Source organism: Fukomys damarensis, unplaced genomic scaffold (assembly GCF_012274545.1).
Source record: "Fukomys damarensis isolate Sample0158 unplaced genomic scaffold, DMR_v1.0_HiC HiC_scaffold_1, whole genome shotgun sequence".
Lineage (NCBI taxonomy): Eukaryota > Metazoa > Chordata > Mammalia > Rodentia > Bathyergidae > Fukomys > Fukomys damarensis.
The window spans coordinates 15,696,137-15,703,129 of NW_022900913.1; the positions used below are offsets into that span (position 1 = coordinate 15,696,137).

At 34.0% G+C, this 6,993-nt stretch overlaps 1 protein-coding gene across 1 annotated transcript in view; it reads right to left on the reverse strand.

Moving 5' to 3' along the window:
- Window positions 1-6,741, reverse strand: part of Cdh18 (cadherin 18) — an 883,722-nt gene extending 876,981 nt beyond the window's left edge. Inside the window, exon 1 of the mRNA XM_033757792.1 lies at window positions 6,421-6,741. The gene's annotated coding sequence lies outside the window, so the exon portion shown is untranslated. The remainder of the gene's footprint in view (window positions 1-6,420) is intronic.
- Between the last annotated feature and the right edge of the window lie 252 nt (window positions 6,742-6,993).

Consider the following 6,993-nt stretch of genomic DNA (forward strand, 5'->3'; position numbering starts at 1 on the left):
CAGTGTTTTAAAACTTTAAAATTACTGGTGTTTTTCAATAATTGAAAAATGAAGCTTTGATTTATTTCATCAGCATATTTTATACTATTATTTTTCTCCAGCTCCAAGTTTATATGTAGTCACTGTGCATTTGTAGTGCGATAACCTAGCGCTGCTGGATCCTCCTGCTGACACAGGCATACACACCTAATCCTGGAAAGGGGGAAGAAAAATAGAAGCACACAACTTTGAGGATAACACTGACACCAAATGTGGACATTTTTGTTTGTTTGTGGTTCTGGGTATTGAACTCAGGGCATTCCCACTGAGCTACATCCTTGGTCCTTCTTTTTAGTTTGAGATCAGGACTCACTAATTTGCTTCCTTCCAGACTCAACTGGACTCAGCCTCTCAGAGAGTTGGGAGGTAGCACCAGGCCTGGCTACTTTTTTGAAGATCCATGAAACTTATTGGTAGTTGCAGCATTATATGTGTAGCTATCGCCAATCTGAATAAAGTGTGTCAAACAAAATATATGCCATACATCTGTTAGAAGGTGCAATAGCTGAGACTCAGAGTACCAAATTCTGAAGAAAGTGTGGAACAACAGTAATTCACATTCATTTCCAGTGGGAATGAAGGTAGATATGCAAACTCTGGGGGAACCCTAATTAAACATATACTTACTGTATAATACCCAAGACAAACTCACTGGTGTTTTTACCCAGATGAGCTGAAATTTGAACTCCACCCGAATACCATCCACAAATTTTCATAAAAACTTTATGCTTGCTGAGATTAGAAGCAAACAAGTTGTTCCTCAGTATGTCAATGATAAAAATTGTATATATAGGAATACATTATTCAGAACTAAAAAGAAATGAGCAAAGTCTGAAAAATAATAAAAACTTTAAATACTAACCAGTAAATGATGGAAACCACTTAGACAAGCATGCACTATGTGATTTCCATTGTATGATTTGGGCACAGAGATGAGATGATTATTCTTAAGGGCTCAGGGTAGGAAGTGGGGTAGGGAGGAGTAGTTTGGGGATAAGGAAATTTTATATCAGTAAAACTGGTATGCCTGATACCATAATGGGAGATATTTGTCATTATGTATTTGTCAAAACATTTAGAATATGTAATACAAGGAGTGACTGTTAATGCACAGGCTCCGGTTAATAATGTCAATAAAGGCTCATTAAGTACTACAAGTTTACCACACTTATACAACAAGCTATTAACAGGAAAATCGGGCCGGTGAGGTGGGGAAGGTGGCGAGCGCAATGAGATAGGAGAAAATTCTCTTCTTTCCTCGCATTCTTCTGTGAGCCTAAAACTGATCTAAAAAATTATATTCATATAATATTTTTAACTTTTATTAATGTTATTGGCACATTTACTGTATGCAATACAATGACATCCACTGTTGGAAATTGGTACCTTTACATAATAATTTTGGTTTTTATTTTTTCCCCATTTCCCTGCCCTCTCTCAACCCCTCCCCCTCCCTCCCAATCTACAAAGTCTTTGTTTCCTTTATTTTTCATTTTCTCATATTGATTCCATTCCCTTCTTTCCTTTCCACGACCCCTCCCATTTCCCATTCCTCTTTGTCCCTGCGTCAAATATTGAGTGTCTGGAAGCCATTATTGACCATGCCTGTCCTGAAACTGTTTTGTTCATCTATGATGGTTTCCTCTTTCTGCCAAGCATGTGGGATAATTTACATCTCCTACCCACAAGTAACAGATAAGTAGTACTCTCAGTCCACGTTATGTGTCCTATGATGAATAAAATGGGGGTCCTGGTCAAATTTATAATCTAAGTCTCAGGAATCCTGTGACAAATTCCCTCACCTCTATGTAGAGTAACTACAGTTTGGTGGTCAGCTGGGATTGGGGGCTACATTTATGATTGCAGAAACAGTTCTAAGAGTACAGGGTGGCAGAGGCCTTAGATGGGCCCATCTAAGGTCGGAGATAAAAACTGTAATATAAAATAATGAGAAATAATTAGTACTTAATACCTTTTTATGAGTGTTGGTGTTTGGGAAAGGACTGAGTATAACGGGGATATCTGTTCATATTTATTTGCAAGTTATAGAACACAAATTATATCACGTGATACAGGTGATTAATTTTCATGGTATTCAAACTAGAGTTTACTTAACCCTGGCTCTAAACATAACCATTTCCCCAATCCAGATATTCACTTTTAATTTATTCTGCTATTTGTTCAGTTAATGAATACGGATAAAGATGATATTTAAACTATTAAAGCAGCTATAACAACCACACACATTGTTTCATAAAGACAAGCACAAGGGTAATTTTATAAAGAATATAATTTAGTTAATTGTTAATAGTAACAATAAAGTAAATATATGCTTTCTAATTATTAATGCCATATATCTATTATCATTAAACTCCATGAAAGTGAGACTTCTTGTTTAATTTTCAGCTTATTAACAGCTGCCGATTTCCTTAATTTCGTGTTTCAATATATCTTTCTCTCCAATCCATGTGAGTTTCAGAAATATTCCACTTCAGTGGAATAGTTATATTTTGGCATTAAATAGAAAGCATGAAAATATTTCTTTGCAACATTTTCATTTTGTCTTGGTCTTGGAAAAATTTCACATTCAAAATTTCATATGCAGTTGTGGCAATTTATTTTATTTTCAATTAAAGTTTTCTTTTTGCATCTCCTGTGATTGGCTACTGTAGCATAAATGACATTCTCTTTTTAGAAGAAATTAAAAGTTTAGATTTTTATGGTTTTAGTTAAAATCTGTGGCATCACATTTCTCACTTAGCATATTACTCAATAATGAACATTACCAAAACAATTTTTGTGAAAATGACTTTGATAATGGTCCAGCATTATTTCACTGGATTTGAGGTGATTTTCACATAGTTTTATATAGGGTGCTAGTTGTATTCAAAATTCACTCCTTTTAAGCTATGTACATTTTCACACATAGAATAAAACTAGTTCCTTACATTCAAAACATCAGTGACGGAGATTCCTTACAATTTCCATCTTCCTATCTTATTTAGACAGCAATTCCTCTACCACAGTAATTCAACAAACCATTTGAAAAATGATTGTAATTCTATGATTCATTGCTCTAATTCCTTCCCCTTCTTTCACTTCCAAAAAGAAATCTCTCTCAGTGGTGGATGTCACTTCTCTTTCCATGGACACAGCATCATTTGATGGAAAACCTAGACCTTCTAGATAGATTGCTTGTACCTTTATTCCTGCAATGACACCACATTCCCAATCAAATCCTGCAGTGAAGGAAAAGCTTTGGCTGATGTGGAGATGGGCACCAAAGTTTCCATGTATTTAGAAAGTTTGCAGTGCAATTCAAACTGGCTGTCCTTCAAAATAATGTTCTAAAAACCCTTTTCCATAAATAGCTTGTGTATCACCTTTTTATGCATCTATGGAAACTTTATAACTTTAATGAACAATCTATTTTAAAACTTAAAAATGAATTTCTGATATGAATATACATAGTAAAACCATCCTATTATTTGTGCTTTCCCATGCTTATTGTCATTAAAAAACAGATAATCCTCTCTTTCAGCTGCCTGCTGTTCTTTTCTTCTGAAAGCAAATTAGAGTCAGTGAGACTCTCTGGGCTGGACTCAAATATCTGGAAAAAAATGTGAAAGAAATTTCTTCTCTTCAGTATTGTATTTTATGACTTACAATGACATTTGGATAATGTAATTTTTAACTTTGTCTGGAATATGTTATTTTTATATTTTGTGTAATTATTTTGAATAGATTAAACATTCAAAAATAAGAATAAATTCAATATAATACATTTAGAAAGTATATATTTACTTTTTTGCAAAAATAAAGATTTCTAATTGATTTTAAATCTTTCTTTTTGAGAGAGAAGAATGCTAGAAGGTATTTCCAACAGTGCTCAAGTTTTAAGCAGGAAAAACACTTGAAGAAGGCAATGTAATCTCTCCATGGTTTACTGTGTATAACACAGGAAGAAAGAGCCCCCTAATGGTTCAGGTATCTATAAAAGCAGAAGAGACTCAACGGTCTGATTTCTTCTTTCAGAATAGTTAAAAAGAAAAATCAGGAAAGACAATTAATACTACAGAAATGAATGCAAAGTTGAAAAATGTCAAATGCACTGCTCCCAAAAACACGAGGAAACGTGAGAATTGCTAAGATGAAATGGTTAAGGAAGCAAATAGATTTGAGACTCAAAATGACCCTTATATTCATCACTCCTTGGGCTGCTGTCTTCCCCAATCATGCTTGCTGAAAGCACTGATCTAGAATTCAGGAGACATGTTAATTACATAGCTAGGAAGTGTGAAATGTTATTTAAAAAAGAATATACTTTTTATCCAATCAGTGAACATTTCCTATTAAAGAGCAGGAAAATTAAATTCCTTATAAGAGAAATTTCAGAATTTGTAAGGAAGAAAAAGAGGATGAAAGAAATATCAAGAGTAAGCAAAGTCTAATTTCTAAGTGTAATGATATGAGTTAAAAATTATTCTTGAAGTCTTCTGAAAGAATGAATGCACCTTTACATCAAAAAATTAAGTTATTTATATTTAGTCATGCTAAAATTTTAATGGGCTCTTAGAGACTCACAAAGAAACTGAGAATTAGTTTACCTTATTGTATATCTTAATATAACACATACATGCTATAAAAAACTGCTCCATAAGAGATTAGATAATCATGTTGAGAAAATTATAAAATTTAAAAAGTATTGTAGGTTAAATTTAAAATTAAGTAGTGAAATTGATTAAACTAAACTATATCCTTTAATGATACATCAGATTGTTTGCATAAAAAATGATATGGTTAAAGACACAATTTAAAATGAGAACCAAGACCTGTCATGTAAAGGTACAAGATCCTAATGATGAATGTAACTGTACCGTCTACCTAAAATGTACCAATAAACTCAATGAGAAAAAAAACACAATTTAGAAATGTTACACAAAACACATAATTTATATGACATTTACTAAGTAATTAAACAAGATTATAGTACATTTTAAAAAGGTATATCCCTATAACTTCACATAAACTATGTTTTTCAAAATTTCTGTTAATCTTAAAAATTGTTGAATTCTGGTATAACTGCTACCATTACAAATATCCAGGAAGCTGTAATATTTCTATTAGGAAATATTTAAATGTAATCTCACATGTAAGTGGTAATATAGATGTCATTAATAACTTTGTTTTTCACAGATTGCGATAAACATAAAAACAAAGACCAGGGAAGTAATTTAGTGTACACAGTAATTTTAACTTCACAGGTATTGACTCCCAAGAGTGTTAACAGTTAAGTTTCTAATTTTAAAACATTAAATAACATTAAAAAAAAAAAACTTCTGTTAACTCAGAGCTAACAGTATTCTCTCTGATTAAAGAAGTTAGTTGGCTCCTTCGCTCAGAAGGACATTCAGAATTGTTCTCGGGATAAAATATCTCTTCATTGACCCCCCAAATTGACATAAATATGCCAAAAATCATTTCAGTTTTAGTAATTAAGATACAAATCCTTTGTGTCCCAATATCCATGCTATGATAATTGACACTTGTGACCCATAAACCTAAGTGGATTAACATCAGTACTGCATTGCCCTAGCCTGGTTTCCATATTCTATTCTTTTACTTTCCTAAGAAATAATTATTTTGAAAGCCCTGTTCCCTGCAGAGAATTTAACATGTGAAAGTTCTTTTAAATTCATTGATGCGTTACCTGCACATGCCATCACTGACACTTTAAACTTTAATTGATAGGACTGCAGCTTAACAATGAACTCTAGAATAGCAGAGCTAAACATCCCCAGAGTCATATTTCATTACCTTAGCTCAGTACTTTGTTACAAACGAGTGCTAAGCATCAGCAGCTATGAGAGAGCAATCTAATGTCACATCATTTAGGATATGGTATGTTTACTTTGAAGAGTTAAAATAGCGACCAAACAACAGACTTTTTAAAAAGCCTGAAGAGCACATGATAGCTTCTATGTCTGAATGAAATATAACAGTTGGCAGTTAATGCAGTAATTGACCTTTCCAGATAGAATGTTATTTCCCAAAGTTGTTCAACTCCTGAAAATAGTATTTAAGAACATATGTAAGGTTGTCCCCAAAACACCTCTTTCCAGTGTGAATTTGGCTTATATACTTTCTTTAGAAGGAGTACAAATTTATAATCTGGTACATTTTAAAAACACACATAGATGGGATGAAAGGCAAACATACTTATACAAATGTTCATTCCTATGTTCCTAAATCTACATTTGTGGGTATAGAATTGACTTTAATGCCTGGCTGCAAACTCTGCTTTTAAAGAATGCAAAGCTATCGTGTATTTTACTAGGAATGACTAAAATGAAACGGAGACAACAAAATTAATTTCTTTACCTGGAGCAGGAAACACTTTCTGTTCAGGGGTGGAAAGAGCAGGAGCTGGAACGGGGGGCTGATTTTTGTTTTCTTGACAAAATCCGCTTTAATGATGCAGGAGTGAGGTGAGCTATTCCAAGGTGAAGTCTGTTATTTCTTGCTGGGTCTCTGAGCTGACATCCTTTTGTAAAAGAAAAGGCACCTCCGTAAATTGTTGACTCAGGGAGCCCGAAGCAAGATTATCGGGCAGCAGCAGTCACATCGTGATGCCACGGAACGCCCTCCGCCTCCTTCCACACTTGGTTCTCTCTCCCTCTCCCTCTCTCTCCTTTTCACCCTGATGCGCACTCAGCTCTGAGTCTTAGCTCTTGCTGCCGCTGTATAATCAATCTAGCCTGTCTGAAGCTAATAGTTCTCCATTTAACCAGCCAATCAATAGCAAGGATTCCACTGCTAGTCCCAAGAGTCTTTTCCAAGAGTGGTACAAACAATGAGAGTTTTGCCAGCAGTTTAGCCAAGTATTTTTCATTATTTTGTCTCCCTTAGCGATAGGTTCTGAGAGAACAGAGGCTCAAAGCAAGCTTAATGTTA